The sequence below is a fragment of the Aotus nancymaae genome, unplaced genomic scaffold, assembly GCF_030222135.1.
Source record: "Aotus nancymaae isolate 86718 unplaced genomic scaffold, 86718_ANA_hifiasm-v0.15.2.pri h1tg000029l, whole genome shotgun sequence".
NCBI lineage: Eukaryota > Metazoa > Chordata > Mammalia > Primates > Aotidae > Aotus > Aotus nancymaae.
The window spans coordinates 73,889,672-73,908,158 of NW_026988442.1; the positions used below are offsets into that span (position 1 = coordinate 73,889,672).

At 39.5% G+C, this 18,487-nt stretch overlaps 1 pseudogene; it reads left to right on the forward strand.

Moving 5' to 3' along the window:
* LOC105723647 (small ribosomal subunit protein eS4, X isoform-like) overlaps positions 1–18,487 on the forward strand; it is a 612,439-nt pseudogene that overhangs the window by 574,979 nt on the left and 18,973 nt on the right.

Genomic DNA, 18,487 nt, shown 5'->3' on the forward strand with positions numbered 1-18,487 from the left:
ACAAGAAGTTAATGACTTATAACAGCAAGGATTTACTCCTTGCTCATGGGTTCTGTGAATTAGTTGCAGCAGTTCTACATTAGACTACAGAAGAGATTCAGGTGTGCTCCAGGAGTCTCTCATTCCTGGACCCATGTTGAAGGATGGAGACTACTTAGGGCATTTGATTTTTATAATGCTGAGCAAGAGTTGAAGAGGAGAAGCTTCTTTAAAGTTCTGCTTAGTTCCTTCTGTTACTATTACCCTACTCACATTCTACTGGGTAAAACAATCAGATAGCCAAGCCCAAAGTCAATAATACAGGGAAATATTCTTTTTCCTCATTAAAGCATGGTAAGGATGGGGAGGGAACAAGAATTATCTTTTTTAATTTTTTTTTCCTTTTCTGAGACAGAGTCTCACTCTGTCATCCAGATCCAGGCTGGAGTGCAGTGGCATGATCTTGGCTCACTGTATCCTTCGCCTTCTGAGTTCAAGCTATTCTCATGCCTCAGCCTCCCAAATGGCTGAGATTACAGGTGTACACCACCACATCCAGCTAATTTTTTGTATTTTTAGTAGAGAGGGATTTCACCATGTTGCCCAGGCTGGTCTTGAACTCCTGAGCTCAGGCAATTTGCCTGCCTCAGTCTCCTGAACTGCTAGGATTAAAGGTGTGAGACACTGCACCTGGCCAGGGAACGAAGAATTATGAACATACAATACAATCTGCCACAATATTTATGACCTAGTCCAAGCATGGCTCATCTTCTCAGATTGGGAGAGGAATCCATGTTCTGTGAACTTGTTGCAACGAAACAAACATAAAGAATCGATGATCATTGTAAACAAGAAATTAGAAATTGTTGCTATTGAGTAGACAACAGTTCAATGTTGACTTCTCACTAAACTAATTAGACTTTATTTCTAATTGAGAAAATGCATAAACTTGAAAAAACAACTCCAATATTGATGAAAATATCAGTGATTTATTTATTGACTAAACATTTTAATTCAATAATTTGGAAAGAAGAGTTTTTAATCTTCCAGAAACAATTCTGCCATATTTGAAAAAGGCTGAAATTTATATATGTGGGGCATTCATTTCACAGTATATCAGACAACTCTCTGACATCTTGGGTGCCCAGTTATCTTTTAGGGAGGATAGAAATATTTATCCTCTTTTAATTCTGGCTTGTCCACTGGCACAGACTGGTCCCTTATGTTACTATCACGGACTAGTGATACAGGAAGAAAAGCATTGCTGATCTGTGAAATTGGGCAATACATTTAATCTGTCTTGGTATTTAAACCACAGTAAGTACCATGTTTAATTGGGTTTATGAAATGACATCTTGTTCAGGGCAAGGATCAGTATGGAAGAGGAGTTATGATGAATGCTAAATTAAATATCCAAGTTAAAGTTAAATTGTTACACACACAAGTCTGTAATTTTAGGACTATGACTCAAGTAAATCACAAATTGACCTCTTTGAGCATACTGCGGGAAATACTTTGTGCGACATTACATGGCGTTAATTGTAAAAGCCAAATCTGACTTCTTTCCAATTATGGCCGAAAATCATAACTAAGAATTCTCTCTCTCTGGATTTTCTGACATTCTTTCCTTAGTATTACAGTAATGGAGGGCTTCAAAGCTAAAGTTATGGGAAATGCAAGAGTTTATCCAATAGTTAATACCTGAATCTTAGGATTTATCAGCTATAACATATCTAAAGACACAAAACGCACCTTCTCTGATTTCCTGGACACTCTAGATGTGCAAATACAAACCTCACTGCATGTGGAAGTGCCCTATCAGGCACAATTTTCATAAAGGGAATTTAAATAGCTATTTTAATTTATAGACCAGACTGTGTATTCCTAGCTTCTAAGACTAATGAGCCACTTTCTCAGAGAATCACTTCTTCTAAATAAACAAGGTCTTTTGCACTGACCCAGGGATCTGAGTTGTAGCTGAAAAAGTAATTATACCAATATTGTAATAGGCATATCTACAACAATACAAAACAATGTTCTTGCCATCTCCAAAGTTAGATGTTCATTCAGGTGAAATGCAATTTATTTATCTGGAATGTTTTAAATGTTTTCCTTTGCACCCTTAAATGAACAGAAAGACATTTTCTTTCAAGAAGAAAATAAATCCATTGTTTTTATTTTTTCTTTAATATATATAAATGAATGAATTCCCAAACTAAATTTCTTCCCTACTAATTTAATTTGAAATAAAATTAGAACTGATCATTATGAGCAAAATGTTTTCAATTAAGACATAATTAATTAAATGTGCAAATGCAGAATACATTTGGATGTGCTATCAGATGACTGGTTATGCTGGAAATCTAATTTTACACTTAAATTACCAGCCAAACACCTCTTTTTGAGCTGTTGACCCATAGCAAGTTACCATAATTTGGACCTTACCTAAAGGAAGTGGCCTCAGTGGACAAATTTTTCCTGCAGTAATTCTATGACCATGCTATGGTATCTGTCTTTAGAGAGTAGTCAGAGGTATCTTGCATGAAGGAATTTCACTCTTACCTTCCTTCTTGTTTTCAAACAGCACTTTGCTTGATTTTAAATAAGTGATGCGTGTCTTGACAAACTGTGAAAGAAAGGCCTCTTTTACTATTTTCTGCTTATTAATCCTTTTCTACTCACTTATTCTTTAAAAGAAAGTTGATAATCAAAGTATTAATGTGTGAACATTTTTGAACAATTTTGAAAAGTTTTGAACAGTGCCAAGCAGTGCACTTGGTATTCTCATGTGTCATGTCTTTGTGTATCCATTACTAATCTATAGGTTGATGCCAAAGTCGCTGCAGTTTTAACCATCACTTTCAATGGCAAAAACTGCAATTACTTTTGCACCAACCTAATATTATTTCTCAGTTCCAAGTCAATGCTTCTATACCTTTTTTTGCAATGTTGAGTTGGACATCTACAACAGCCTTCCATGAAGGAGCACACTGTCTCACAGAGCACGATAAAGGAGTTCCTTGGGTTAAATATCCTTCTATCCTGAAATATAACAATTTGCATTTCAACCCATTGAGTTAGACATTTTTGTCTTCAGATAATGTCTTTGGAAATGCAAACATCCATCAAAGTGTAGTTACCTTTTGGGTCACGGAAGCCTTAATATTAGCAGGTTGCTGGTTAGCTTTCTTCAAGGATAGTGGATATTTTGCCACAGCAGCAGACTAGGAAGCCAGAGCGGAAAGGGGAAGGAAAAAAAAAAAAAAAACAGGGATAATACAAGGAAAGGAGATAGATGGTATTAGCATTTACTACCTCATCATTGTTGGTACCTTAATTTTTTCCTGGAGTTGCTGAAGGATGGCTCAGTTTCCCTTTTCTTGTGCAATTCTTTGATCTAGTTGTAGTCTGACTTTTGAAAGCTGATTTTCTGTAGAAAGAGGAATATTTACAAAAACAGGCAAAAGGATGTCATAGTTTACAATCTTCAATTAGGAAATCCAAAACCATGGTTCTCAACCTTAGTTACTCATTGAAACCACCTGGAAAATTTTAAAAAATACTGATGGCTGGTCTCCATACCCATAGATTTTTAAAAAATTCTTCCAAAGGGTTCTGATATCCTAATCAAGGTTGAGAGTCAAAGAACCCAACATAATCAAACGAACATTTATCAGGTGCTCACAAGATTTGGGAAGGCCCAGCACAAAGAAAACCACGGAGACATTGGGCACTCTCCTGCTTCAGCATCCAGCACCCAATTCCAGCTCCATGCTTTTCCTACTTCCAACTCCCATCTTTGCCCTCCCATCACGTTCCCTTCTCCACTGGACATCTAAAGACTATGGTGGTAATAAAAAATGAGAGTCATCAAAAAACTCCAAGTTTAGTGAAGATATACAAAGGGAACCAGGCCTCGCTGAAGAATTCTGTGAATAAGCCAAGATTCTCCAGAAACTGCTCAGCTTTACAGTGACAATTTCCTGGGAAGACACAGACTGAAAAGGGAATAAGGGATAGAAAGTTGAAAAGAAAATTTCTCAGAATCCACATGTAACCCTGCAGAAGGCAACCAGGAGGGTTAGCGAGATAGATGGACTCATGCAGCAGAGGTGAGACAATGTAGGAAAATCAAGCATGAGATAGGAAATCAAGGTATTATGTTTCTTTGTGAAGACTCAGTTCCCTCTAATTGCTCATAAACCTAAAATCCCTACTTCATTCTTTGTAACTTTTTCCCCCATTTCTTTCTGGAATTTTTAGATCCCTTCCTTTTAAGACAGCTTGAGAGAAAGGGTCAACCTAATAGGCATTTATTAAGACACTACCAGGAGAAATACCCTGAGTAAATGATTATCAAATTTGAATATGTGGTTAGAAACACCTGAAGGACTGCTGGACTCCACATCCAGATTTTCTGATTTATTGAGTCTGAGCTGGGGCTTGAGAATTTGCATTTTTAGCAAATTCCCAGATGATATTGATTTTGCTGTCTGGAGGCCACACTTAGAAGACCACTGCCTCTAGGAATGGGAAAAGAAATTAGATATCAGCAATCTGTCCCTAATGAGATTACTTAAGGCTTTGTATTAGGGATGTACTTTGTCACAGAAAATGTCATCTAAGTGACAAACTAAGAACACTGGCAACATATTTTAAAACTAAAATACAGTACAATACACTCCAGAAGTTCTGAGAAGGATAAATGATTAAGTAGTGGTGAGGCAAAAGAGGCTAATTAGAGATGACAAAGAATGGTACCAAAACCATAGACCGCAGAGCCAGGTCTATGGCTCTGACCTGAGCTGGACCTCAGGCCTGGACCTGAGCTGAGCTTATTAGGGAACAATTGCATATGTGGGCCTAAGGGCAAAACTCAAGGTTTTAAATGCTGGGAAGTGAAGGGCCATGCTGCTGGTGCTAATTAAGCACTGAACTAGCTTTCATACAGGCTGAGATTTGTACATGACAACTGGAACAGCCTTTTGCTTCTTGATCATGAACATCTTCAGTTAGATCCAGAAAGGGTCTCGTGAGGGTAGATGGGTTACTTAAAATCCCTAGTGTTTAATTAGTTTTAGATAGTTAGGACGGATTGTGATGAAACACAACATTTAACTTTGCTATCTCCGAGGCAAGTACTGCCAGAAGTGAAAAGTCTCCGTTTTACAGAAAAGAGAACATGGAAGGGCCATCCGGAGTTTAGTGTCAACGGCAATGCTGCACAAGGACTGACAAAGGGTTGAGGAGTGTCCATTGACCTGGGTGTTGGTGATGGAAAACATATCCTAAAATTGGAGATAGCAATACCCTTGGTGAATTTTTGAGCAGATTGGGTTGATTTCAGTGAAGGATCTAAAAGGAAAAAGAAAAATATTAATGCTTCTATGCAGTATTTAAAAGTTGTGACCATGAGATAGCAAGTATAATCACACACCAAAAAATGACATTTGTGTCCCAAGTGAGTGATGGGTTTCAATGTAGTCACCCAGAAAACATTAAATATTGTCATATGTTCAAGATACATTTTGAGACACCTAAGGAAATAGAATTTTTTACTTTGTTATATGTGCATGTAGGTTCACACAAAGAGTACTACTCAGGGAATTTTTTCAGCTTTATTCTATGTAACTATGTATTTTTTCCTCAATCTTATTCTGCCTGACTATCCAGATTTTACTGTTTAGATTTGGCTGCTTCCAAATTGCACAAACTATCTTGAATTGGTACGGACAGAAGGCAGGGAAATACCGGGTAGAAGAGGGTGGGGTCTCTGGCAAGGGCTCCACCCTCAAGCCTGGACCCAAGGCCCAAAATGAGAACTGCCCCTGTTTTCCTGCCAGAATGTTGCCTTTTGACCCACTCTGCCCCACCCCCTATCCTGTGCCCATAAGAACCCCAAGCCCCAGACTTGATGGGCACACACACAGAAGAGAGAAGTGTCTGGATGTTGAGATGAGAAAAAGCAGCTGGACGTCGGGGACTATGGTCAGAGAGGAGTTCAGCTGGAGACATCTGGGCTCCAGGGGAAGATTATCTTCCCACTCCGCCCCCTTTCCAGCTCCCCTTCCCACTGAGGGCCACTTTTACTACTCAGTAAAGTGCTCTACATTCACCACCCTTCAAATCGTTTATATGACCCGATTCTTCCTGGATGCTGGACAAGAACTCAGGGACCAAGAGGGCAGAGTGTAAAAGGCTGTCACCCTGACTCTCCACTGAGCTGGTTAACACTTAGCCAGCCACAGACAACAAATGTTAGAGGAGCACTGATTGTAACACATGCCCTCTGGGGCTCTGGGGGTCACAGACAGCCCCTCCCAGACAGCAGAGCTAAAAGGGCATTGTAACTCACTTTGACACTGCCTCAGAACCCACACAAAGTCTGCTCCAGCCAAAGAGGAGCAACTGGTCAGTTCCAGCATTTATTTGCTCTGGTTCCCACACCCATCCACTCAGGTGCTTTCTTCTATACGAGATTGAGCATGGTGACCAAATAAACAAGCCACCCACTTTGCAAGTCCCGCAGAGAGGTCAAGGGAACTCTTGTTTCGGAACCATTGAAGAAATTCAAAGAATCTGTGATAAGCTTGTTACCAGTGCCCTGGGATCTTGTGATCTCTCAGGATAGAAATCAAGAGAGATCACCAGATGAAGCAATGAAGGAGAGTTTATTACCTCTCAGGTAGCCAGCCATGAAAGAGGAAAAAGGAGTGGGCTGCTCCCCGACGACAGTGTGTGGTTTGGTTAGGTATAGGGTCTTTCCATAGGGAAGGGTTACATCATGACCTGTATAGGGGGAGTTTTGCTAGCACCTGCATAATGACTCAGCATGTTTCTTCACACATTGCGGGTAGCATTAGCATTTGAAATCTCCAACCCTGGGCATGAACGTTAGTATTAAAATGAGGAAAAGATAACTTTAGGTTGGAGTTTAAGTCTCACTGTGCATGTAGGACTCTGGGTAAGCCTCTAGGCCCCTGAAATAGAAATCTGTACTTAACAGCTTCCTGGGACTTTTATTGCTGATTGGCTGTGAGTTAGATAAGCTAGAGCTTGAGTTGAGGGACTTTTATTCTTCTCCTCCAGACTATCTTAAGATAGAGAACCAACAAGTAGGCCTGTCTCAGGCTCTAAAGAAAATTCTGAGAGATCAGCAAGAAACATAATATTTCAAATAACAATGCCATGGGTTTCTTTAAAGGGGCAGCACTTATTTAAATGAATAAATATAAATTTAAAAGTGCCTATTAAAGTAATTCTGAGCCTGAACATTTAAACCATTCTGATGTTTACAGGTATTTAGATATGAGAAGAAATTAGACCCAAATTATACATCAATATCCAATATATGGCCAGGCACGGTGGCTCACACCTGTAATCCCAGCACTTTGGGAGGCTGAGGCGGGTGGATCACGAGGTCAAGGGATCGAGACCATCCTGGTCAACATGGTGAAACCTCGTCTCTACTAAAAATACAAAAAATTAGTTGGGCATGGTGGCGCGTGCCTGTAGTCCCAGCTACTCAGGAGGCTGAGGCAGGAGAATTGCCTGAACCCAGGAGGCAGAGATTGCGGTGAGCCGAGATCGCGCCATTGCACTCCAGCCTGGGTAATAAGAGTGAAATTCCGTCTCAAAAAAAAAAAAAAATATCCAATATATGTACACTGTGTATTCAAGATCAGTATAATCTCCCACAGACTGTTCTGCTGAGTTAGCAATATACAAAGACTTAGTTTGTTTTCTATATGTTAGAACATAAAAGAAAAGATATGTAGCTCACTGCTATTCCAAAATCTCAACAAATTATAGAATTGCCACCATTGTGATGCTGGCTAATTGTTTTCTAAAAGCTGTCTTTCTAATGCAATTTGACACTGATGATTACCTTACACACAGATGACATAAGACCTCATGTGCTAATCTCAGTGCTAACTACATGTCTTACTTACACTTTCTAAAATATTACATTTTCTCTGTGGTTAAAGTCATCTTACAAAAAGACTCAAGTTTTACAAAAATTTAATTGTCTTGGATTTCAAGTCACAACTAGTTTAATAGTTAAATTGTTAAAAACAAACTGATTTTATGAAAAATTCTTTTTTTTAATATATATATATATTATTGCTGTTTAGGTTTGGGGTACATGTGGAGAACATGCAGGATTTTTGCACAGGTACATACATGGCAATGTGGTTTGCTGCCTTCCTCCCCATCACCTGTATCTGGCATTTCTAAATTCTTATAGTATTAAATTCAACATGCATTACCATTAATAATAAAATCCTCTGCTGGCTGTGAGACATGCAAAATCACAAAAATCTAATCAGATCCACAGATTAGAAAGGATTTTGACATGTATAATTGTCTTAGTCAATTTGGGCTGCTATAACAAGATACCATAGACTGAGTGATTTAAACAACAGAGATTTATTTCTGGAGTTCTGGAGCCTTAGGAAGTCCAGGGTCGGGGTGTCAGCAGACTCTGTGACTGGTGAGACCTGATTCCTGGTTTACAGACAGCTGTCTTCTTGTATCTTCAGATGGTGGAGAGATGTCTTCTTGTATCTTCAGATGTTGGAGAGAGAGAGAGAGAGATCTTTTCTTATAAGGGCAGGAATCCCATCTATGAGGGCTCCACACTCACGACCTAATCACCTTCCCAAGGCCCCACCTCCAAATATCATCACCCTGGGGGTTGGCCTTCAATATATGAATTTTGGGAAGACACAGACATTCTGTTCACAGCAATAGTGAGCACTGTTGACACCACACACAGATACCCTGCATCCCTTTTGCTCTTTCTGTAAGCCTCTTCTAGCTGCTTTGTGCTTTGCTTCCAAAGGCCTGCAACTGGGACTGTCTTTGAGGATCTCTTCAGGGAGCTGGGAGAATGGGGAGTTTAAACCCTCTGAGCAGTCTTAGGCAATGACTCATTGGTCCAAGTGTTTGAAAGTCTGACTCCCTGGCCTCAAGTTGGATAAGGCTGAGGCTGGACTTTGACAAAATCACATACTTTCTGGCTTCTCTCTCTTCCATATCTTTCTTTCCCCTCTCCTTCTCTATCTTCCTTTGAGATCACCTTCTCAATAAATTACCCCCATATGACTCCTCATCTCAGAGGCTTCTTGAGAAGAACATGACACAAGATAATATATGCACAAAGAGCTTCAAAATAAAATTTTAAAAATTATTATTATTATTATTATTTTGTAGAGATGGGATCTTGTTATGTTACCCAGGCTTGTCTCAAACTCTTGGGCTAAAGCAATCCTCCCACCTCTGCCTCTCAAAATGCTGGGCTTACAAGCATGAGCCACTGCACCCTGCCAAAATAAGATAACTTTTGTAACCAAAATATAGGCAGAGCCCTTCATGGCACAGACTCTGCACAGATTTCATCTCAAACCAACAGCAATCCAATATTCTTTAGTTACCCCTCAGAAATATTCAAGTAAGTTTGGGGAGAAATGGCTGTTATGAGACAAGGAACATAAATTAATGCAAGTAGATTTATGACAATGATCCCATTTCTACTCACAGGTTACTGAGGCCCAAAGAAGTGAGTACTGCACATTGAGTATGTGACATGGGGCCAGCCCAACAGGTGAAAGAAGTTGGAAATCTGTTTTATGTTTGAATTTGGAATGCAATAGCAGAAATCTGTTTTATGTATAAATTTGGAACGCAGTGCCATGAAGTATATCCTTTACAGGTTTTATGCAAAGCCTGAAATATAATTATAGAAATTTATTGAATTTCAGATGCAGTTTTGTCTAGGAGAACTGAGGCAACGAAGCATGGAAAGACAGATCTGCAAAGAGCCAACGATGGCAGAAAGACTTATGGAACCTGGAAAAGATAAACTAAAGTGTTACAAGTGATTAACTTAGAAGGTAAGAAATGGAGATAAATTTGTTTTGATTTACTATAATTTTCTTTATTCTCCAAATTTTCCATAACATATATTAGTTTTATAATCTAAAGAAGTAAATTAAATTTTTGTTACTGCAAAACTTTATACTTATAATACTGTACCCTTAAAACAAAATGTCCAATTTTAGGGAATTTAGTGACTGTGAACATTCATGTCAGGGAACATTGTGCAATCATTAAAAATAATGTCTATGAAGTGTTTTGTATGATACTGAAAAACCTCATAAGATATCAAGTAACAAAGGCAGGGTTCCAAACTTTATGTACTATTTGATAAACACTATATCAAAATGTATGGAAAATACAAAAATGAATTATTACACTGTTATAATTATAACTGTCATTTAATTTTCACTAGATTGTGAGATTATAAATTTTTCTTGTTAATATCTTATGTGCATTCTGTACTAAATTTTTACAATCAGGCAAAAGTAAACTTGGTACAATTTGAAGGCAAACACTTAGATACTCTTAGGTCTGAAATGCTAAAATCCCGAGGTCATACTTCTTAGCAGGCCTAGGAATAATTAGTTCTATCTAAAACATTAGAACAAATTTATGCTTTTAAATAGATGACATTTTTCCCTGCTTCACTTCTCCATTTTCCTTCAAGCATCTATCTTCCTTTGAATGCCTGCCACTTCTTTGTCTTAGGAAAGCTTAAATGAATTTCCAGCAGTTTTCTTCACATTCACATGAAAAATACACATCTGCTGCCACTGCTGCTACTGTGTGTGTGTGTGTGTGTGTGTGTGTGTGTTTCTTTTTTCATCTCTTATCTCACTGAGAGTATGCTAGCATTTTTCTGATGATTTATGAAAAAGTAAATATAGTTTTCCAAGGCTATTCACCCCATGTAAATTTCTAATGATCCCAAACGTGAGGGTGTGTTTGACAATGATGCCTTGGTAAAAAGCCAGCTGCTCTTTTCATTTGAGCAATAGTTTGATATTATTCAACTCACTAAGTGAGCTTGTTTGTTTCAACAGCTGTTGACTTCATCTCCCTCTCAATGAATAAAAAGAAAAAGATAAAAAGAAAAGCTTCCCTCCATATCCCCTGCCTGGCTACCTTTCAGCAGGGCTCTTTACTAGGTAGTAGACATATTATCCATTATTAGAATCAGGGACATTTGAAGCCAGCAAGAATTTAATAGATTATAATTGCCAAGCACCCTCTTTGAGAAGTCATTTTACATTGCATACATTATGGTGTCATTAACCACTTTTTGTCAGACAAGAACATTGAGACTCAAATCCATTAAGTAGCTTGCCTATAGTTACAAATCTTGTAAAGTGAGGACTTTAACATATCCTTCTTTCCTCTCAAAGATGGAACTGTAAGTTCTAATAAACATATTGGACTTAAGGCCTAATAAAGGATATAAGCCATAAAATTAGTCTCTTGTTAGGCTTCTCTGCTTACATTTGTACACTTGTTTGCAATCTTCAAGCAAGAGAGCTCTGCCCTCTAGAAAGAAGATGTGGACCCCTCTTCAGACCCAGAGGATGCAGGGACACCTGCAGGTTCACATTTCTCAATGGCATCTATTCACGTTTTCTGATTCCAAGTCTCAAGATGCCATTTCTTCCTTAGCAAGGTCCTGGCTGTGGCATGGAAGACTGCTGAGGACATAAACGGGGCTTCCCTTAAGGCCCACTTTTCTTATAGTTGGCCCTGACCTGGTCTTCAGCATGGTCTCCCTTGGCTGTAGAAAAAGAGGGTTTGTTTAAGAGCTGCCAAGGGGCTTTCTGATTTTCTCACTTTGCCTTATGCTGTCTAACTGGAGTCTGTCCTTTTCTCCTTTCCATTTATCGTGGAACCCATCCATAGCCTTTATAATGACAATTTACCTTGTACCTTCAAAACCCAAATACAACTGCATGATCTAGCACACCCCTCCTGTCAGAATCCCATCTGTATTAGTTTTCTAGAGTTTCTACAATAAAATACAATAAATTGAGTGGCATGGAACACTAGGAATTTTTTGCCCCGCAGTTCTGGAGACGAGAAGTCCAAAATCAAGGTGTCGGCAGGTTGGTTCTGATGACCGTGGGGAAGAATCTGTTTCATGACCTCCCTGTTGGCCTCCATTGTTCTTGTAGATGCCCTGTGTCTTCACACCATCTTTCCTCTAAGCATGTGTGTCTCTGTGTTCAAACTTCACTCTTTTGTAAGGGCAACAGTGACACTAAATTAGGGCCCACTCTAGAGATCTCATTTTAATTTGATCATCTGCAAATATCTTATTTCCAAGTAATATCACATTCACAGGTACTGGGGTGAACTTCAACATATTTTGGGGTTACATAATTCAACCCATAACATTATCTTTATTCACTCCAGGTGAAAGTTTCAGCAACTGCAATGCTGTAGTGTGTGAGGGGCCCTCTGGGCTCCATACACCCCCTGTGATGGGGTATTTCTTGCCAGTTAGCTGTTGGCCACTCTAGAATCCCATCTTCAGAATCTGCCTCCAAAAATCACCTCTGCACGCCTGACCAAATATCCAAGGCTGGACTTCCAGAAGCTGACTTTGAGATACAGATCATGAACAAGGTATTTATTAAGGGCCAGGAGAAGAATTTAAGAGAAAAGGAAATGAAGAACAGAGAGAGGCACAATTTTAGCCAACTCCCTGACCTTAGCCTGATTTTTTGGGGAGGTCTAAATCATAAATTATTTCAGAATTTGCCCCACTTTGAGGAAAGGGAGTCAGGCTTTCAGAATCTTGCAGTTATTGGCTATTGGCTTCCCTAAACAGATCTGAGCTACCAGGCATTCCAGGATCTCTCTGGGAGGGTTGGACTCGCCCAAGGTCAGCGTCTGAAGAAGGCTGCAGGGGCAGGCCATCTGGAAAAAGCACAGAGAAGCTGCAGGATGCATGAACATCACTGGTAAAGTGGATAGGAAGGGATCCAGGGAGAGCATGGAGAGAGTTCACTACGCGAAGCAATACACTTCTGCCCACCCGTGCTGACAGTCACTGAGCTTCGACACAGGAATGTTTTAGATAAAACAATATTACTCTGGAACATTGAGGGAAGATCATGAATGCCTTGAGATAGGACTCAGCATGTCCTGGAAGCAGGGTGCCATTGTGTGGGAGGGAAGTGCCCAGCAGAGGTATTTCTTGGATGAGTGGCCCCTGCAGTGGATGACTGGCCATGAGGAGCCACAGGAACCAGCTCCAAGGGCTCAACAATGCCACAGAGCAGCAGCAGGAGGCCCTGAGTAAGACCTTGCCTGTGGGAGTCCCCTGAAACTTTAAGAGACAAATGCAAGAGAATATGCAGTGAAGATGGACGAAAGGCCTCACAGGAACAGGTCTGTACATAGAGTAGAGAAATCAATGCTTATTGTTTTTAATGTGTCACCTTTTTCCTTTTCCTTTTAATGCTGGATGGGTGTGGCAATCCTTTGATAAGAACAAAAACTATTTTACTTTTCTCCACAGTGGTACAGAAAAATTTACAGAGCTCATTAGAAATATTTAGTGGGAGGAAAGTAGTTTGAAGGAATCAATTAAGTTGAAAATAATAATAAAAGAAACCAGAAAGGGGCAGAGAAAGGTAGAAACATATAGATTTCAAAGCAGGGATACTTGAGGAAAAAGGTTACATAAGTTCCCTCTTTGAAGCACAGCAGGTGTGCAGGAAGGGAAGAACACCCATCCAGATGCTTGTGCCCAAGAGATTCAGGTTTCTCTTAAAGTGAGGTCCCGGGAGTGAAGACCGAATATATTTGAGGAAACCTAGATTCAGATAGGCTAATTGATTTTTCTGAGTTACGCAGCTGTGGATTTCACAGCTTAAAAAAATAGTTATAAAAATCCTAATGAAAATTGTAACTGGGAAGTAGGTGTCTCTTTTGCTCACGGAATATTCCATGGCAAATACTAGACTCAGGTTCTCATGGCCATAGCCCCAAGCTGTGCCAAACATCCACACACTTCCACTTTCTCATTCTCTCCAGCAGACCTCATAAGTTATCTTAATATGTAGTCTACGATCTATTAAGCCAACACCTGCACACAATCATCATTTATTAAATTGCCCAGGCAAGCCAACACTGGCTTTGCCATATCTGGACAAATGTCATTCCTATATTTGGCCTTTCAGCCCCAGTGTGATGACTGGAATGTGTCTTACAGAAAGTAAGCTTTCTCTGAGACCCATGCAGGGGTGAGAGAGCAAGCCTCTGACAGAGATAGGTAACTTCCTGACTTGTGTTTGGGATTTCTCCAAGCTGCTGAAATAGTACTTGTAGTGTGTCATGGACACGTGGAAATTTAACACCTCCGAAGCTAAGCCTGACATGCTCTAAGGTGAATTGCTGAAACCGCAGAAAGCAGAGTAAACGTGGGTGATGATTGCGTTTCGCCTTCCTAGTGCCTTCTTAGGGTGCTTCTGGATTTATGTCTCACTGGGTGAGGCCGCCCTCTCCTGGCCAACGATCCTGCTGGCTCAGTCACAGCCGGGGAGCAGAGCTGCAGGCTGCAGGAAGACAGGGCTCCACTCTCGGGGAAACTGCTGACAATGCCAGAAGTCGGAATCTTTTCACTGTCTCTTCACATCCCAGCTGTCAGAGAAGCTAACTTTAAATTTTAACTTGAGCAAGATTGTGTTTTTTTATAGAATATTTCAGAGAACAAATTTCATTCTAATGTGACAAAAGCAGCACTGGGGAAAGACTTGGAAATGTTTGCTTTTGAATATGACCTGAGATATGGCTTCCAAAGCTGGCCATTGCTTTCTTGGCCCAGAGCCTGACCCCGCTTCATGACAGGAGGAGCTGAATCTCATGCTCTCTAAGAGCCTGTCTTACTTACTCCCTCATTAAATGTGAGCTCCTTGTTCTCAGAAGTAGATCACTGTAGTCTGAAGGATCAGCACTGATCAAACATACCCACTTCTGCCAGTTTTACTCCCCTCTATGCTGTTACTAAATAAGAGAAGTCATTCTACAGTTTATGCAAGTTATAAAATAGTAATTGAAGATTTTGGAATATGTGCAAATTTAAACCACCACAATTCCCTTGCCTATCTACAGTATTATCATTTTGATGTATTTCCTTTTTTTTCTTTTATATAAACATTTACACCAAATGTTTATGTGTACATATATATTTTAGCCTATAATACTTATTTTTATTTTATATTACTTTTGATTTAGTATGCATTTTATTTACTATGTAATATATGACATACAAATATATATTTTATATTATTACCTTATATTTATAGCATTCTTCAGTAATGTTGATTAATTATCATCATAAGTGAATTATATTTAGAGACTATGCTGCAGCAATGAAAATCTTAGTAAAAAGGAATCTGGATGAAAGTAGATCAGGGTAAGCCCATGTCCAATTAAGAAAGCTCTCTGGACACATATATATTCCACTTTACTCCTGGAAGCAAATGGAGCTACTAAGATGTAACTTACATTCTTAAGTTTTCCCTGATCTGTGTACCCCTGTTGCCAAAGGCACATTACAGTAAGAAAGAAGAGAATTTTATACCTGAAAAATTTTTGTCTGGGCTGGCTTGTAGGGAATATTCTTAAAGACTAGCTTCAACTCTGTCTGTTGTTCTTCCTAATGAATTACCCAAGTATCCAAGAGTCTACCAATAGCCTGCAGCTATTGAGGCCATTCACCTGGTGAGATGTGTTTGCCCCATCGAAACACAGACCTCCTGGAGAATATATACCTGTCTGCAGTCATGTTCTATTATGGTTTTGCGTTCAGTTAGCCAGTCATATATATAATTCACAGTAAGGATATCAAGGTCTGTTTTTGTCCACCAGCAAGCCCATGGCAGTTTGGGAACCAGAGGCATTCAGAGTATCTGAAATCACTCTAAGCCCCAGGTTCAGCTGGACCTACCGGAGAGATCTATAGGGCGAAGGCAGGCTGTTCTGTGTCTATTTTCTCCTTAAGCCATTTCATATATTCATTTTTGATGAGAGCACCTACGTGTCATAAAATGCTGACTTTGGACCCAAAGACAGATTACTTTGAATGAAATGGGTTGAGACTTCCAATTAGCAGCAGAAATTCCAGGAATTTCTAGATTAATTGACACCCATATTATTAGCTAGATGTAGGGAGTTTGGACTTGAAAATTCAAGAGCATGGGGATGCATGGTAGTGGATTCCTGTAATTTTATATTGCCTTGGGATTTATTTTGAATATAAGTTGGACTTTCTCATAAGAAACAGGGCTTAGTCACTCTTGGCACAATTTCCAGTTCTCTATTTCATCCCACTTCTTTAATGTGGTCAATCCAGATATCTGCCTTATACAATTGCTTTCTGTTGATCACCTTCCTTATGGGACAACTAGATATCACCTATTGGCTTACCCCACTGACTCCTCCATCCCCCATAGACAGCACAGATAAGCTGCAGCAACAACCTCTCAGTAACAGTGTGGCCGCATAGAATTTGCACCAGCTTGCTTTAAACTCGCAAATTAGAACTCCCATGGAAACCCACCTAGATAATACCTTAGACTGCAATAAAAACTTTAGCACATAGGTCCGTCACTCTCTCTTTTGCTCTCCACTTTCTGATTCTGGTTGGCATGTATGTCTGGATGGTTCCCCCTTCCCATTGGCCCTGCAGAGTGCTGCCCTTTTCTCTACTCTGTATGTAATAAATTCCTTATGTTATTGTATGGTTTTCATTGCATTGCCTTCTCTGCATCTCACCTGACTGACACGCCTGAACCTAACTTCTTTCCATGGGAAAACTCTCCTAGGCAATGAATATCTTGGTAGAAATAAACTGGACATAGGTCAGAGAAGAGCCACAAGGGTGCCTGCTTGTGGCTAATTCTTTTGGTATAAGCATGTTTCCAGTGAGTGGGACACCTGGTCATGGGTTGGATGCTTAGTCATTAGGCAACACTTAGACATTCATATTAGGCCATCCAGTAGGATAAAGAAGTCACTGTAGACATCCATGACCAAATAACTGTAGCCCTGTCACTGCAGGGTTAGAATTCTTAGCCATTTTCCAGAGAGAAACCTCAAGACAGAATTCGAAAAACAAAATTGCACTACTCACCCACAGCCTCCTGCTTTTAGAGAAGGAGGTGCCTGTAACTTTCCCATTGGCCTCTCACTCTGTCATTTCCCATCTCCCCAGGAGGTAAAACTTTAGCTCACCCCTGCTAGGGAAGGGCAGAAGTGGGGAGAAGCTAGGACTGATTACTTCTCATATTTCATTCTAATCTGCATTAGTGCTCAACTTTGCATCACTGTCTCTGTGTATATAATTTTTTAGTAAAAAAATTTCCTCTTCTTTTCAATTTTGAGCCTGAAATTGTGAACAATTTGATTGCTATTTGTTAGTCACATTAAGATTCTCTTAAAATATACTCACACATTGCTATGTATCTAGCATGCATATACTAATGTATGTTCTTGTAAAAATATGCCTGTGGGCATTTAATGCCAGAGACAATTACTGTATTTCATTTCAACTTCAGTCCACAGCATGGAACTTCTTCTGAAAGTGCATGTACAAAAATCATTATGCATAGTATAGCTCAAAGTATTATCTTCCCTTCTCATTCCTGGAGAATATTACTTGTTTTTCCTCCCTCTAGAACTTTGTAATTACGTAGGGGAAAGAAAAATTAAATGATGCTAAATTTACCAAGTGCAGATCTTTCAAAACTTCACAGGTAAAGGTGCCACAAAACATTTTTTTTCCAAAATGGTTTTGTCACTGCTTTAATTAAAGAATTAGCCAAAGACTTGCTGTCTGAATATGAAATTGTGCTATTCTCACAAGATCTTTCCCTCTGTGATTAAAATTTGTAATCCTTATGTTCTTGTTTTATTATCTGCTATATATAAAATATATTTAGGGCAGGGCACAGTGGATCATGCCTGTAATCGCAGCACTTTGGGAGGCCTAGGCAGGAGGATTACTTGAGTGGAGGAGTTTGAGACTAGCCTGGGCCCCTATTTCTCTCTCTCTCTCTCTCTCTCTCTCTCTGTCTGTGTGTGTGTGTGTACTAAACATACATAAGTGAGTGCATATATATGTGTATACACACACATATAACACACACACACAAATGTGAATTTTCTTTCCCTGCCTGTCCTGGAACACGTTTAAAAGTCCAACACTCATAGGGGAAACATTGAGAAATGTAAGTCTTCATCATCATCATGGTCATCTTCACCAAACATTCATTTGGCTGGTGAGAAACAGACTCAAATTCAGTTCTGTTTGACATCTGAATTCAAGATGTTCACATCTTGAGAGCTTAATCCTTATCCTTTACTGCCTCATGTGTTTCAGGTAACCAAGAGAGATGATGGACTTTTATTTATTTGTGCCTTTTCTTTTCTTTTCATGGACATCTATTTGTCTTCTACATAAAACTTTATTTATCCTGAACCAGTCTAGTTAGATTTGTGTTCCTAAATATTGAGAGTTCTCTGAGTAAATGCTCTCTCTAGATAATTTTATCCTGTGCCATAGGTTTAAATCTTACCCAAATGCTGGTTATTCCTAAACTAATGCTTCCAGCCTTGACCTCCCCTCTGC